Source organism: Eublepharis macularius, chromosome 9, assembly GCF_028583425.1.
Source record: "Eublepharis macularius isolate TG4126 chromosome 9, MPM_Emac_v1.0, whole genome shotgun sequence".
Lineage (NCBI taxonomy): Eukaryota > Metazoa > Chordata > Lepidosauria > Squamata > Eublepharidae > Eublepharis > Eublepharis macularius.
The window spans coordinates 27,832,862-27,845,673 of record NC_072798.1 but is presented as its reverse complement, the minus strand read 5'-3'; the positions used below and the strand labels follow the sequence as shown (position 1 = coordinate 27,845,673).

Sequence of the window (12,812 nt, the reverse complement as noted above, 5' to 3'; positions counted from 1 at the left end):
ATTGGTCTTTAAGGTGCCAGAAGAGTCCATTTGGGGCTTTCCATCAGACAAGGCAAGCAACACCTGTGCCCTCACCAGCTTTCGTGTGTTAGTCCTACCACCATATTTATCATCACAGAATATATTTTGCCCCAGAAGCCTCTTTTAACACAGATAAGAAAAATTCTAAGACTGTTTGTTTAATCCCATGTACTCTCTGGGGAAAGGAAAGAAACCTTTGAGAATGATGTAACATCCATTTTCCCCTTGGTCCATTGCCACACTGTTCTCTTCAAACAGAGTAGCAACTCACCCTTTGAAAAGAAGAACGTGACTTGCTCTATCTTGATCGTGTTTACTATAATCTCCCTTTCATTCTGACACTCTAGAGTTGAGTATCGGTTTCACTCTCAGTTCCATACAGGATACACGCCCAGCCTAGCCTACCTTACAGAGTTGTTGTAAGGATAAAACGGAGAGAACACTGTAAGCCACTTTGAGTCTCCATTGGGAAGAAAGTCAAGATATAAATAAAAGAAATTTAAAAACTCATAATACACAGGATGCTGCTGTACATTGTGGAAACTGCAGTGATCCTACTCTCTGGCTGTTTTCATAAATGCTTAATGCTTAAATTCCTTTCACATTTCCCACCTCTGTAAAGCAAAGCAAATCTACATTGACTAAAACACTCATTTGGTTTCAAAATCGCGCTTTCTAGTTTACTAGTTTGCATTATCAACATGTATGGATGATGTGTTTAAAAACATTCATGTTCATGTATTCCAATCTTAAACATGTTCACTCAAGAATAAATTCAACTGAGCACAGTGGAGTTTACTCCCAAGGAAGCTGGCATTGAGTTGAATACTTAGCACTATATATGAGAATGCATTTTGATAAACTACTTTCCTGGCTAGATACCAACTAACCTGAAACAACCATCCTGCCCAGTCTCTTTAATACCTGATCATTTCAGAGCAAAGTATGATCACCTGCTAAGGAGGACGACCAATCAAGCTGCCAGTAAAGGCCAATGCCAGCATTTCTCCAACCTTTCTTCTAAATTCTAGCTCAGTGGCTTCCTATATTGCTTTGTACCTGAAGCAGAGTTGCCTACAGGCCTAGAGAAAAATGTCTTGTACAATAAAGTATGGGAATAAGCAGCTGAAGCTTTTCATAGCATAGAAGTAACTAACATTACCTAGTAAATAACTTCTTATTAAACTTCAGGTGGACAAAAGGACTTTTTTCTCTCTAGGCAGTTAGCAACCTTAAGGTAACCTCTTTAAGAGTCTCCAAGTCTCTGCAAACCACTCACCTCTCACAGCAGACCCAGCTCCAAAGCAATACTTACACTATCGTTACTCTCCAGCTGTAAGGCACTGGCCTTAATTTCTCATTCAAACCACAACTCCTCCTCTGGACAGATCTCAACCGGGTGCCTCACTGCTGCTGGCCTCCCAGCTATTCAGCTGTTATCCATTTATTGCAAAATAAGCCAAAAGCACAAGTTGTGGCTGAGAAAGCACATTTTCTTTTTTAACCCTCTGAAATATTATTTACTATAATTTTAGGCGCTTCCCAGATTGTTGCTATTTGAAGCTCAACTACATACACCTCATTGCATCTGAACAGAAGGCAGATCAGGAGACCTTAAACAAGCAAATGCAGAATCATTGCACTTCTCCTCTACAGACAGGACTTCAGGTCAGGAGAAAAATGGCCTGTCTCTTTAACAGAGGCTTAATGCGTGGAAATGGGCAGCTGAATTTGCTCCAGGGCATGGTTGTAAATAACATCACCTGGTTCATAACATGCCACTAAGGACCAAGCTACAACTGACGAATGACACTTGAACGGCAAGTGAACAGACTCACGTATTCCTCCCTGTTCACTTGTGCTCCAGTTGATCATGTGGAGAGCAAGTGGAGCTCAAGTGAACAGAGAGGAATACACTTGAGTCTGTTCACTTGCCGTTCAAGTGTCATTCGTCACTTGTAGCTTGGCTCACAGTTTCTCTTAAAGGGACAGGGCATTTTTCTCAAGCAGTCAGCAACCCTATTGACAGATATTTTATTGATTTAATAATCCAAGAGCTCAACATTATTATTTTTTATTTTTGCCTATAACAATTCTGAAAGCACTGCTTCATCCAGTATATATGAAATATATAATAACAGCAATAACAATAACATTCAATTTATATACCGCCCTTCAGGACAACTTAACACCCACGCAGAGTGGTTTACAAAGTATGTTATTATTATCCCCACAACAATCACCCTGTGAGGTGGATAGAGCTGAGAGAGGTCTGGAAGAGCTGAGACTGACCCAAGGTCATGCAGTTGGCTTCAAGTGGAGGAGTGGGGAATCAAACCCGGTTCTCCAGATTAGAGTCCTGCCATTCTTAACCACTACACCAAACTGTCAAGAGGTGGTGGCGGCCCATGACTGATAGTTTGAGAATGGACTGGGTAAGTCCATGGAGAAGGAGAGTGATCAATCTGTGAATATTAGCCATGATAATGAAAGGCAGCCTCTGTGTTCAGAGGCAGATAGCTAAGGGCCAAGCTACAAGTGACGAATGACACTTGAAGGGCAAGTGGATTGAGTGGAGAGCAAGTGGAGGGCAAGTGAACAGGTGCCGTTTCCAGATGGCTTACCTGAAGCCGCTCCATGCCGCAATGTTGTGGATCGTGCCGGGGAAAACACGAAATGTTTTCCCCGGCACGATCCACAACATTGTGGCATGGAGCGGCTTCAGGTAAGCCATCTGGAAACGGCCAGGGAGGAATACACGTGCCGTTCAAGTGTCATTCGTCACTTGTAGTTTGGCCCTAAATCCTAAGACCCAGCATCAGAGTGCGGCTATTTCCATTCTGCTCAGAGTTTTCCCAAGGAAACTGGCTACTGTGGAAGGCAGAAGGTGGGATCCCAAGAAACTTCTCCTCGTGGGATTTTCTCACTACATTAAAAACTGCTCCAGAAAGTTGGAAGGAATGGGCGGGGGGGGAGGGGGTGCTGCAGCTTAACAGGGGAATCAGCAGAAAAGGGAGACTTTCCTAGTAGTTTGTTTTATAGTCTGCCTTTCTCACTGAGACCCAAGGTGGATTACACAGAGCAAGTCAATATAATCAATAGCTAAGATATACAATGAATAAATACAATAGGGTATGGACTGCAGAATGAAAACAAACATAAATCCGAACACAGAGATGAAACTATTGCTGAAACCAAGGGTAAGTAATTAAGCATGACATCTTTAACAAAGTGGAAATTACCCAGTAGGAGCATATCTACATCAGCAGACATGAGCAGAGCTCCCTTCTGCCCACGCAAGAAACTGTATGGACTCCAGCTAAGATGTCAAACTGAACGGAGCTTTTATCTGTTCTACTATAGGCCGTTCCAAACTCTGGGATGTATATTAGTTAGAGCAGCGGGTCTTCAGCTGGCCAGCCCCAGGTGGCGCCAAGGGACCCATTAAGTTGTGGTGTCACTGTCACATGACAAGAAAAGGAGTCAGATTTATGATTTCGCCAAGGCCAAGAACAGGGCAGTGGGCAGCAGGCCAACACAAGCTGCCTACCAGGAGGTCCACCATAGTACAGAATGCCACAAGTTAGAGCCAGGGAGGTACCCTCTCTTTTGCTCAGTGGTCTTTCCTCATCATCCTGCTGCTCCTTCTAGCTTGCATGCAAAGAGGGGCATGAGATGTGGTACTCTCTACATATGTGGACTAGGCATAAGGTCCTTCGAAAAAATGGCAAAAAATATGGTAAGTCTATAGGGATTCACCACACTGCAGGCGGATTGCATGGGTGGAAGACCAGTTAGAGACACAGTAACTCAGCCCAAAGCCATCAATCAGGATCCTTGCTGTGTGGGAATCTGAACCTGGCTCTCCTTGTCACACCATCATTAGTTGTATATTTATATCTTACTTTTTGGAGGAAAAGAAACCCAAAGCCCCAAGGAAAGGGGGAGATGGGGGGAAACAAATGTGACTTACCTGATTCCAGGCCACCACCAAAGCATCAGATTAAAACATCCTACAATATCCTTCCATTTCCCCCTACTTGATTTTTAAAAGCTCATTAAATTCTTTAATGCCATCATCTCTGACACAAACAGATTTTTTCCTGTTCTGCATAGAGAACATTCTCTCTTCAGAGCGCTACGGAAATATTAACCAGTAAAGCTTTGTGAAGGATTTTCTTGTTTGACTGATAGATGATGAAATGGAGGCAAAGAGCAACGAAATTACTTAGCAAGAAGCAATGGGGTGTGCTGAATGGTGCCAGGGACATGGGCTTAGAATACTTCCTGTGTAATTCTGTGGGGGGAGGGTTGTTGTTGTTTTTAAGTTGCCAATAAATTGCTGGATGACCTTGCTATCATGCTTGGAAGGTTTTTTTTTTTAAGCTTCTATTCTCACCTCATGCAAGAAGGGATATTTGACTAACATCTTATATACATTTTGAAGGAAAGACAAAATATTTTCGAGAAAAGTTTCCAGAAAAATAGGTTCTCAATAAAAACAGAGGCTATACTAAGAGCTGCCAAGTTGGAAGGGACATCAGGGGACAGCTTGCCTAACCCTCTTGCACTGTTCTTCAATTCCTCTAGCTCTCCTCTATCTGGATAATAAGAGAGTTAGTTAGGAATGACCTAAATTAACTGAATTATAAATAGAACTCAGAATAAGCAAACCTGGTCTTCCAACTGCTGCCAGCTTCTAAAGGGGAACGTCTAGTGTGCCAGGATGGGTCTTAGTGTGATGGGGGAAAGGAGGTGATTATCTATCTGATAGGGTTGTTTTCTCACACAACCAGGCTAGGTCAGAGTTCATTACTTCCCTTCTCTGACAAGCAGGGCTAAGCCCCCTCTTCAATGTCACCAATGTCAGACAGAGCAGGACTCAAACCGGGAGCCTGAGGTGCTCAACATCATCTCCTTACTAATTACAGCGCTAGTCCACCTGGCTACCAGGTTACCCAGAGTTGGTGATTCCAGAACCTGTTAAGGGGGCATTAAAATGTCTCCTCCTATTCTTGTCCCTTGTCTTCTTTGGCTCCTAAAAGAAAACAGGGGGGAGGGGCTGATACAGACTGGGACGGTGTCACTGGGGAAGGGGAGGTTTAACGCTTTCCTTTGCTCTATTTCTTCAGTCCAAAATTGATTTCCCTGCCTGATCCCTCCTAGTGGTTAAAGCAGCCCCAAAGGATAATTCAAATTATGGAAACAGATTATTCAGATTATGGAAAACCCACACTCTAGGAACGGTGTTTTATGCACAGAAATTCTAGCACAGATCTGACTGAAGAGACCTATGGCAGTACAGTTGCCAACTCCACATTGGGAAATTCCTGGAGATTTGGGAGTGGAGCCTGAAGAGGACAGAGTTTGGGGAGGGGAGGGACCTCAGCCGTGTATAATGCCACAGAGTCCACCATCCAAAGCAGTTATTTTCCCCATGGATAGTGAGTGACCTCTATAGTTTGGAAAACTATTTATTTGTTTATTTATGTCATTTATAGTCCACCTTTCTCACTGAGACTCAAGGCGGAGTACACCGTATGAGATTATTACAATCAGTATCAAGTACATTTCAATATAGTATCAAGGACATTTCCATAAACAATGCCATAGGGTAAACAAGTTTAAAAGACAGCATTAGCAAGAATCCAATACAAAGTAGAAGAAAATACTGAAACAGAACATAATCACTTCTACGACTGACATTAGGCAACATAAAGCAAACATAAAGCACAGGTAGTACATAGGAGTACATATTTAAAGCAACAGATAATATGTAAGGCAACATAGTGGTGAAGTCTACAGTCCCTAACTCATTAGTGAAGCATCTGATTGTGATTCCAGATCTCCAGGCCCTACCTGGCATGGCATGAAGAGTTTGTAATGTGCGAACTGGCTATTCAGTCACAGAATTCCATTATCATGTGGAATTTGGCTCTGAGTATGTAAAAAGAAGGAAGAAATAAACCACTGTGGCTAGCTGAGTCCACTGATTTGAGTTCCATTTGGAGTGGTTGGGGAGCTAAGCTGATACACATTATTAAATTTTGCAAACTAGATCTCTGGAAGAGGTTCAGCTCCATTACCAAAAGGCAAACAAAGTTCCAGCCATCCAGGACATGAGCTGAGAGAAAATCAACACATCTCTCTGAATTTCTGTGTTCAAATGTAAAAGGTCTTTTCAGTTAAACTCTGTTTAAAGAACGAAAGTGTTGGCCATCTCATCCTGGAAAATGCTTCCCAAGAAACCCAGCGTGAAGTCAGAAGGTCACTGTCCCAAGTCCACAAGAGAGGTTCATACAAGAACTGAAAAACAAGAACATTTTAGTCAACATTAAAAACATAGCTTCAAATTGAATGTGCCTTTTACCCTCTGCGTTAAAAAAAACTTCACTTTGTGTTGATGTTTTGACAAACAGCTATCCATTTTCTGATTGTGTGAGAGGACCCAAGGCAACATGACCACCCTCTCTGACTCTTCGGGTTCACATGGGATGGTTCCGATTCTCGGATCCCTGATTTTTCTTGTAAGTGATGTAACACTGGTGCCAGATGGCAATTTTTAATGTTTATTTCTCTCACTGGCTGCTGGAGTACTGGTGGCAACAGGAACTGGAGGGGGGGATAGATCTCCTGCCCCTGCAGGCATATGGAAACCCTGAGTGGGGGGGCAGGGCTTGGTATGCTTGGCATAAGGGCATGGCCCTATTTTTCATCTCTGAATCACTAGAGTGTATATATATCATTTGGAAGCCGAAATCAAAACTCACAGCTCAATTGTTTTACCCTCTGTATATAAGCAGAGATCTGTTTTACCCAGGCTACGAATCATTTCCCACAATCCAATCTGAGTTATAAGAAGTTTTAGACCCATGTTTACACAGGCTCTTCCCTTTTGATGAGAGGGCAATGGAGTTTTAGGACATTTTTATAGCAGGTAGGGCACATGTAGAAGCCGAGAGGACTCTTACAAGGCAACAGATCCACTACTCCCCATCAGGTACCTAGAGGGGGGAAACTCAAGAGTCTCTCTATCCAAGACATCTTACATGGGGATGCTCAAGTGACTTATTTATTTATTATTTTTTATTTATTTATGTCATTTATAGTCTGCCTTTCTCACTGAGACTCAAGGCGGATTATGTAATGTGAGATTAGTACAATCAGTATCGGGAACATTTCCATACAGTATCAAGGACATTTCTATATAGTGTTAAGAACATTTCCGCAACAATGTCATAGGATTTTACAAAGACGTAGCATTAGTAAGGATTCAATACAGAGTTGAAGAATTGCTGAAGCAGAACATAATCAGTTCTAGGACTGACATTAGATAGATATGAAGTACAGGTAGTATAAGAGTACATATTTGAGCAACAAATAATATGCAAGGCAGCGTAGCAGTGAAGTCTATGGTCCCTAACTCATTAGTGAAGCGTTTGAGACCCCTCCCTATAATACTTCCCTCCGATCCGAGTAAAAAGCCTTTCTGAATAATTCGGTTTTGCATCATTTGCAGAAAGTCAGGAGAGTGGGGGCTCTCCTGACCTCCTCAGGCAGACCGTTCCATAGGGTGGGGGCCACCACAGAGAAAGCCCATGTGTGGGCTACTGTTGATTTCACCCATGTGTAGGCCGGCCCCTACAAGAGCCCCTGTTCAGATGATCGAAGCTGCTGTGGAGGGACATAAGGATGGAGTGAGACGATCTCATAGGTATGCTGGGCCAAGGCCATGAAGAGCTTTGTATGTTGGTTGTTGTGGGTTTTCCGGGCTGTATTGCCGTGGTCTTGGCATTGTAGTTCCTGACGTTTCGCCAGCAGCTGTGGCTGGCATCTTCAGAGGTGTAGCACCAAAAGACAGAGATCTCTCAGTGTCACAGTGTGGAAAAGATGTTGGCAGGTCATTTATATCTCCTCAGGAGGGGTGGGGTTGAGCTGAGTCATCCTGTAAGAGTTTCCCAGGGTGTGGAATGCTAATGGCGGGAGGCTTCTCAGTATCCTGAGGAGGTTCTTTTGCATATGGATTGGTGCTTGATGTGCTAATCTTCTCTGCAGGGCTATTGTTGGGTATAGAGTGTTTTGTTAGCCTGGTGTTTTTCAGAACTGGAAACCATGCTCTGTTCATTCTTAAGGTTTCTTCTTTCCTGTTAATTTCAATGGCTTCCTTGTGCAGTCTGACAAAGTAGTTGGAAGTGTTGTCCAGTATTTTGGTGTCCTGGAATAAAATACTGTACCCTGTTTGAGTTAGGCTATGTTCAGCCACTGCTGATTTTTCAGGTTGTCCAAGTCTGCAGTGTCTTTCATGTTCTTTTATTCTTGTCTGGATGCTACGCTTTGTGGTCCCGATGTAAACTGAGAACCTCCTCAGTGATACAGTGAAGCCTCCCGCCATTAGCATTCCACACCCTGGGAAACTCTTACAGGATGACTCAGCTCAACCCCACCCCTCCTGAGTAGATATAAATGACCTGCCAACATCTTTTCCACACTGTGACACTGAGAGATCTCTGTCTTTTGGTGCTACACCTCTGAAGATGCCAGCCACAGCTGCTGGCGAAACGTCAGGAACTACAATGCCAAGACCACGGCTATACAGCCCGGAAAACCCACAACAACCATCGTTCTCCGGCCGTGAAAGCCTTCGACAATACAGCTTTGTATGTAATAACCAATACCTTGAACTGAGCACGGTAACTGATAGGTAGCCAATGGAGTGACTGTAGGATGGGAGTGATGTTCATGCTCCTGCTAACAGTCGAGCCACAGCATTTTGCACCAATTGGAGCCTCCTAGTTAACTTAGATGGGAGACCAATGTATAGTGCATTACAATAGTCAAGTTTTTATGTTACCATAGCATGGATCCAGGTGGCCAGGTTGGCTGTGTCGAAGTAAGAGGCCATCTTCCAGGCTCGAGTGAGGTTGTAGTAAGCATTTTTTGCGGCTGCCTTAACTTGTTTTTCTAGTAGTAGCGCTGGATCCAGTATAACCCCTAGGCTCTTAACCGAATCTGCAAGGGTCAGACGAACTCTATCAAAAGTGGGGAGTACAATGTCTTTCAAGATCTCTGCCTTCCCAACAAGCATCGCTTCAGTCTTGTCTGGGTTCAATTTCAATTTGTTATTTTTCAGCCATTCACCACGGCTGTCAGGCAGCAATCTAAGATTTCTACTGCATCCTGTGGGAACCTGGATAGCAAAATATAGAGTTGGGTGTCATCTGCATATTGATGACATCCCACTCCGTAGCTGCGAATGAGTTCTCCTAAAGGTTTTACATAGACTTACTTTCGGTGTGGTCTTATATTCCACTGTACTCTGTCTCCTTAGCAGTGCATGTGTATCCACAATGGAAGTACAAGTATAAGATCTGAAACGGTCTTTTTGATTCCAACATTTCAATATATTTTCACTTTTTAATGACACTTTCCCCTCTAATTCTTCAAGTAGCCATTTTTTTTGCTTGACCCTACTCCTGTGCAGTATGGAAATAATCAGTGTGATTATATAGTTGTTTTGAAACTTGTCCAGTACTAAGCGGGAAATGGAGAGTTAGGCTGAGCAGAATCTGTCATGGCTGCCAGGACTTGTCCAACCTGCAGAAAGAAAGAGGGCTGTACTGGGGAGATATGGAAAGAGAGGGAGAAAGAGAAGAAAAAGAAGCAACTGATAAAAACTGTGGTTAATATTACTTCAGGACTGCCTGAGGAGTTCAGGAGGGCTATCACATATCATTCCACAAACTATGTAAATGAAGTGGTTTAAAAGGCTGTTCTATAAAAGGGATATACTATAACAGAATGGTTCAGGAAGGCACATTATAAAGGGAAAGGGACTGTGGACTGTACCATCACGTATAGGGTGTATTATCTGTTTGCTGCACATATTGCCCAGTTGTCATTACATTGTTTTCTTCTGCTGTAATACCATTTTCCTGCATTGTATCTGTGCTCTGTGTCATCTAATGCTATTATTATACAGTTGTATAGAACTTCTCCTAGTCCTGATACATTGCTTATTAGATGTCTCATCCTACTGGCTGGATTGAATTACACTAGGGCTGACAGTTCTCTTTACTCTACCAATGAAAGGGGGGAGGCCCAGCACTTAACATTTTAGTGTTCTCACGTACCGGGCATGAGCACGTCTACTGCACACTGGCCTGGGAGGCTTCTTGCCTGCCGGGCCTGTTTCCCTGGGTCTTTTCCCCCACCAGCTGGCTGAGTATGCATGGGCTTACCATCAAGGAGGGGCTCATATTCTCTGTGAAAAGTGACCTTAAATTTCATTATTTGATTCGATTACTAATTTACATTGGGCCAGCCCAAGTTCTATCAGTCTGAAGCAAGCTCTGGATTTTATCTCTCAGGGAAGAACCAAGACACAGAACATCTTGTGCCACGCTTGGGGATTCTGCTTTGGGAGGTGAAACAACAACTGCACCACGGGTTGCTTTGTTAGCATTCCCAGAAGGAGAGTTCTGTTTTACCTCTCCCCTGTATTTATTTTGAGATTCCCCCACACCGGACTTTGAGACTTCATTATTGCTTTTGTTTGTGAGCATAATTGTTATCATTAACGGCAGATACACTTAAGTTAGAGCAAATAAAGAAATGTAAATACTGCACCACACAGCGTGGGCATGGAACCGGCATGACACACAGACTATGGAATGTATTGCCCCAGGAGGCCACTAATACTAATTGGGCTTAATAGAGGATTAAATTGCTGGCAGACTAATAATGCCACCAGCAGTTATGCACATTAAAATAAAGGTGGTCATATTACATGCAACAGAGATTAATATGATCGATCACTGCGGGGGGCATCTAGGGAACATTTCTTTACCACTGGTTACTTACAATGCGACATGTCAGCACTGTGAAATTCCACTAGTTCAAGGTGAATAATATTTTCTGACATGTAAATAAAGCATTATTTGTTATTTTCTGATGTCGGACAAGACAGAGATTATGATGATAGGTGATCCAGTCAACTGGTTAGCAGAGGATTTCGATGATATTATGTTTTCCTGGAAAGATCAAGTTTGCAGCTTGGGGGTTCTTCGGGTCCCAGAGCTGCTCCCAAACTCAAAGAGCAGATATGACCACAATGTGTTTTACCAGTCTGGGTTGATTTACTTGCTGAGCTCATTCCTGGGAAGGACAAAAACAGTCTTTGCTGCTCATACCTTGGTAACTTTTAGATTAGACACCTACAATGCATTCTGTATGGGGTTGCCCATGAAATTTGTGAGGAAACTAGAATATCCATTTGTCATCAGCTGTGTGTACTATGAAGTCCATTATACCTGTGCTCCAAAAATAGCACTGGCTGCTTATGTTTGCAAGTACAATTCAAAGAACTCTTTTTTATCTTTAAAATCCAAAGTTCATTGGGCACAGAGTACTACCTTCCAGTACAAAAGATTTGCCATTTCTACTGTCCCTGTTCCCTACACTTCAGAATTTGTGTCCCCAAGAGTTCTGCTTCTCTTCTCCATTCTCTTGGACTCAAAGGAAAACTGCTGTTTTTCTGCCAAACCTTGAGTGGTTAATGGGCCGAGGATTGTGGATTTAGGTGCTGCTGCTTTCATGATTCTGATCAAAAACTCATAAGAAGCCCTCATTGTTGCTTTGGGACATGGAGGCTCTGCTTTATTATCATGGTTAAGGCTCATTGACTGACTGACACACCTCCTATGAATTTGCCTGCCCTAAATCTCTCTTAAAGCTGTCTAAGCCTGTGGACATCCCTATACTCTGTGGCAGCATATTCTACAAGTAATGATAGATTGTATAAAGAAATACTGTGTAGATCTACAGGACAGCCTCATTTAGAACACTGTGTGCAATTTTGGTCACTGTGCCTCAAAAAGGACGTTACAGAGCTAGAAAAGGTACAGAAGAGAGCAACCGAGACGATTAAGGGATTGGAGTCCCTTCAGACGGGGGCTTTTCAGTTTAGAAACAACACGACAGAGAGGGTCATCATAACAGAGATTTCTAAAATTATTCATAGGGCAGAGAGAGTAGATAGAGAAAACTTTTTCTCCCTCCCCCAAAATATTAGAACTCAAGGGCACCCAATGAAGCTAATGGGCAAAAGATTTAGGAGGACAAAAGAAGGTACTTCTTTACTCAATGAGTGATTACAGAGTGGAATTCATTGCCAGAGGATGTAGTGATAAAAGCAAAAGAAAGGGGGGTGGAAAACCACAATAGGAGGAGGAAAAACAGTCAAGTAATAAATATGGATATAAAGTAGTGTTTTCTAATATATTTAAAGTAATCAATGCTCTAATTAAATGAATTCATAAATAAGTATGGAAGTGCTTATAAATACAGATAAATACAGATTATGCTATGTAAACAATATGAAACTGCCAAACCAGATATTGCCAGCTGCAAAAGGGTACAGTCTTTACTGAAAATCTAATATCTGTTTTATCCTTTTTCTTTCAATGCAGCTGAGAGGAAGATGTGAGAAGACCATCCAGACAGTAAATGTCCAAGGTAAGTATCCACATAAGTCAAGATGAGTATAGTAAAGTCTTATCTCTTTCCTTCTGTAGGTGATGCCAGAAAACCAGACTGCCCTCTAGGGCAAAGAACCCTTCCGCCCAACACAGAGTCGGCAACAGGACTTGGTGTTTCGTCAGCTAGACTTCTTCAAGGGCGGTTTAAGGGATCACCTCATGAGTCAATCCATACAGCATGCTCTTCTCATACTGTGCAATGGGTCTCTCTAGTGGGATATTCAGAGGATGTAGTGATGGTCATAATAAGCGTAG

At 42.7% G+C, this 12,812-nt stretch overlaps 1 protein-coding gene across 5 annotated transcripts in view; it reads right to left on the bottom strand.

Moving 5' to 3' along the window:
* The window catches only part of LOC129335668 (cystine/glutamate transporter-like), a 45,431-nt gene extending 40,693 nt beyond the window's left edge, over positions 1-4,738 (bottom strand). The window contains exon 1 of one of the 5 annotated variants that reach the window (XM_054988411.1): positions 4,696-4,738. The gene's annotated coding sequence lies outside the window, so the exon portion shown is untranslated. Of the gene's footprint in view, positions 1-1,336; positions 1,376-1,784; positions 1,807-1,859; positions 1,882-3,994; positions 4,238-4,695 lie in introns of those variants that run through there. The other 4 variants (XM_054988410.1, XM_054988413.1, XM_054988414.1 and 1 more) reach the window with 4 other exon arrangements.
* Positions 4,739-12,812: the final 8,074 nt, after the last annotated feature.